This window comes from Orycteropus afer, unplaced genomic scaffold (assembly GCF_000298275.1).
Source record: "Orycteropus afer afer isolate SDZICR_OR568_19922 unplaced genomic scaffold, OryAfe1.0 scaffold00275, whole genome shotgun sequence".
In the NCBI taxonomy this organism is placed as follows: Eukaryota; Metazoa; Chordata; class Mammalia; order Tubulidentata; family Orycteropodidae; genus Orycteropus; species Orycteropus afer.
In genome coordinates, this window is record NW_006921862.1 from 1673369 (window position 1) to 1677243 (window position 3875).

At 41.6% G+C, this 3875-nt stretch overlaps 1 protein-coding gene across 1 annotated transcript in view; it reads left to right on the plus strand.

The window, feature by feature from the left end:
• Positions 1-3875, plus strand: part of OXCT1 (3-oxoacid CoA-transferase 1) — a 242960-nt gene that overhangs the window by 98864 nt on the left and 140221 nt on the right. The gene's annotated exons all lie outside the window — the stretch shown is intronic.

A 3875-nucleotide genomic window follows, 5' to 3' on the forward strand; every position in this document is an offset into this window, starting at 1 on the left:
CATCTTTCTGGTTCAAGAATAAGAAGACATTTTAAAGTCATGGCTTATATAAATGATTTAAGTAAGAACCCTGTGAGAGGGAATGTTATAAACATTTCTCATTAATCCCTTTTGTATTACTGATTATATGTGTATTTTTATAAGTGTGTTCTGCATGTATCATTGTTCCAGCTTACACAGGTAGCGTATGGCAGCCTCCTAAAATTAGCGTATATTCAAATATCCCAGTGGCCTTTCACAAGACCGCTAGAAAATCCAGGTGCACAACCATAATTAATAAAACTGACTGAGAGAAAGTAATTGCCAAGGTGTTACGGTTTTTTTTTTTTTTCCCCCTGGAGAGAAGCCATATAATCAAAAGCAGCTGCCCTGGCACCATTAGGGAGGTGCATGCTCTGGTGAGTTTCTTGAACTAGGAAAGAAATCACATCTCTTTTTTAGGCATTTATAATAGATTTTCCAAAATTAGGCTCCTTGTTCCATATAATAAAAGTTTCAGACTTCTTCTTGACCCTCCCGTTCTTATGTGCCTTCAGTCCCTTCATAGCTGGCATCGCCCCATGTTCCCTGAATAGATCACACCCTTCCCTGCCTCTTTGCCTCTGCCTTTGCCATTCCTGCTGCCTGGCATGCCCCCCTGCCCTTCTTTCCTGGCCCATTTTCTGCCTTTTCAATGAAGCTCTCCCTCTACTGTAGCATTTATTACAGTGGGATGGCGTGATGAGCTGTGTATCTGTTCCTTCATTACATTGCAAGCACCTTGTGGAAGGAAGATTTTCTTACTCTTCCCTGTACTCCCAGCACCTGCCACAATGCCTGGCACAGAATAACACCCCCCACCCACCAAAAAAAAAACAACCAAACTCACTGCCGTCGAGTTGGATCCGACTCATAATGACCCCTCCTTGGGTTTCTGAGGTGGTATCTCTATGGAAGTAGACAGCCTTCTGGTTAGCAGTCAGATGCCTTAGGCACTATGCCACCAGAATAGATGTGCAGTAAATGACATTTGAGTTACAGAGCTGGCAGTTTTTAAAACATAAGCACTGCTTTTCAGGCTTAGAAATGTTCTGCCCATTCTACTTGATTGACATCATTATCTTACCTTGATCTGTTGTTGTAGTTAGGTGCCACTGACTCGGTTTCAACTCACCATGACCCTCTGTACAATAGAATGAAACACTGCCCAGTCCTGCGCCATCCTCATAGTTGTTGCTGTGCTTGAGCCCTTTGCAGCCACAGTGCTAATTCGTGTCTTTGGCTGGGTTCTGTAAAGAAGCAAAACCAATGAAGCTTTTTGAGATATATATATATATATATATATATATATATATATATATATAGTATACACACACACACATGTGTGTGCATATATAGGTGTGCATGTGCATGTGTGTGTACATACACATACACATACATAAAACTCACTTCACTGCCATCAAGTCAGATCCAACTCATAGCAACCCCTCCTTGGGTTTCTGAGGCAATATCTCTATAGAAGTAGATTGCTTGGTCTTCCTTTTGAGGAGTGGCTGGTGGGTTTGAACTGCCAGCCTTCTAGTTGGCAGTCAAATGCCTTATGCACTATGTCACCAGAGCTCCTACCTACATATACATAAACATACATACATACATATATGTACATATATGGAGAGAGACAGACAGACCTAGAGAGAGACAGCTAAATTTATCTCCAGGAAGTGGTTCATGCAGTTGTAGAAGCTGGCAAGTCCCAAGTCCATGGACCAGACATCAAGCTAGAGGTTTCCCCTGACTCATGAAGCTACAGGGGCTGATGAATTCAAGATTGACAGGCAGCATAGCAGGCTGCTGAGCTGATGTATCTAAGATTAGCAGGTAAAATAGCAGATTATTGGTTTACAGGCTGTGGAGCCAACATCCCAAGATCTGCAAGCAATGCGGCAGGCCACAGGTTCAAGTCTGGAAACTAGAGATAATGCTGGGCCAGATGTAGGAGCAAAAAGCCTGGAAAGATTCTTCCATGTATATTGGAAGCAGGCCACGCCCCAAAGGCAACTTCCCTTTATCTGATTAGGTGCTCACACACACCTCCTCATGGGGAATAACTGCGTCACAGCTATCACAGCTACCAAGCCAATCGTGATGGTGAACCAGCCAAGTTGACAAATAACCTTAACTACCACTACCCATCTTATTGAGGCTCTTCCCCTTTTTTGCTAACCATCTGTTTTACCATTCGGCTGCTCACCTAAAAGTCGGTGGTTTGAACCCACCAGCCACTCCATGGCAGAAAGATATGGCAGTCTGTTTCCGTAAGGTTTACAGCCTTGGATATCTTGTGGGACGGTTCTACTCTGTCCTATAGGGTTGCCGTGAGTCAGAATCAACTTGATGGCAGTGATTTTCTACTTTACCAAACATGATATCCTTCTCCAGGGACTGGTCTAAGAAAGCAAAAAATGAGGTATGTACTTGAAACCCTTCCAGGCTCACCAGCTGCTCTGAAACTCCCTTCCTTATCACTATGATGACTATGATGAGCTTTCTCTTACTTCTCTGGGACCATTTTATCTCAAGGTGTGCCTTTTAATGCTGGCTAGAATAGATAACCAGCCACTCCTCGGAAGGAAGGTTGGGCAATCCTACTTCGTAGTGATACTGCCTCGGAAACCCAAGGAGGGGTCGCTATGAGTCGGGCCGACTCGACCGCAAACAACAACAACAACAACAACAGAATAGATAATGTGTTTCATTCAGTAGGCTTTTATTACTCAGCTAAAAGTAAAACAGGCCATGTGGTAGTTAGATAGATATGCAAAGGGTTATAAATTGATGGTAAATCAATTGGCCTTTTAAAAAAAATGTAACAGCCCGGCTAGCTAGGGGAGGAGAGAGCTTAGCCTAGTGAGTATCAAGTGCTACAGAGGGCTTCAAGATATGCTTAGTGGCATGCAATTAAAATCATGAGTTGGATTTTATGATGTATGCCTTTTAAACAAGGGATTGATCACCTTGATGTAGAGTGTTCAACAATCCAGAAAATTAGAAGGATACTTTACAATAATGTGATTACTTTAAGGTCTTACTAAAGAACATCCAGGAACTAATGCATACTTATAGCCTAATATTCTGGAAAGAATATGAGACATCATTTAAAGTTCAGTTTTCACATTTTAGAGATGAAATGACCTTAAGTGACTTGCTTAAGGGCCCAGTTCTAGATATGTTAGGGCTGAAATCAGAATTTACATCTCCTAGTCTGGTGGTTAGCCTTTGGCTGCTAACCATGAAGGTAAGTGGTTCAAACCCGCCAGCTGCTCTGTGGAAGAAAGATGGAGCAGTCTGCTTCCATAAAGATTTACAACCTGGAGACCCAGTGGAGGTTGCTATGAGTCAGAATCAATTCAGTGGCACTGAGTTTGGTTTTTTTTGGTTGTTGTTTAACTCCAAATCCAGTACCCTTTATATCATACTCCATTGCCTCCTTATTTATTTAACTATAGGAGTGGTCAGTTAAATACATAGTATTAGAATCATATGGACAAAAATTTCTCTTATAAAGCATTGGTGTCTATAAATCACTGTTGTCAGCTGTACTCCCTTTTCTTCTGGGGGCAAATTATATCTAAAAGGTTAGGGTACATCTTTTAATTGTCCTTAACTCTTTGAATGTGGTGGTGTTGACTTTCAAGGATGAGTTATAAATGCCAAGAAGACATTTTGGATTTATTACCTCCATCAGCTTTATTTGTGGTAGGTTTCAGTCATCGTAGTAAATGAAGCCTTCAGAGTTAGGATTGATCCTAACTCTATTGATGAGTGGATGTTGAATTTCCAGTTTGTTGAAACAAACAAACAGAAAGCAAATGATGCCAGCCACAGAACTGATTATG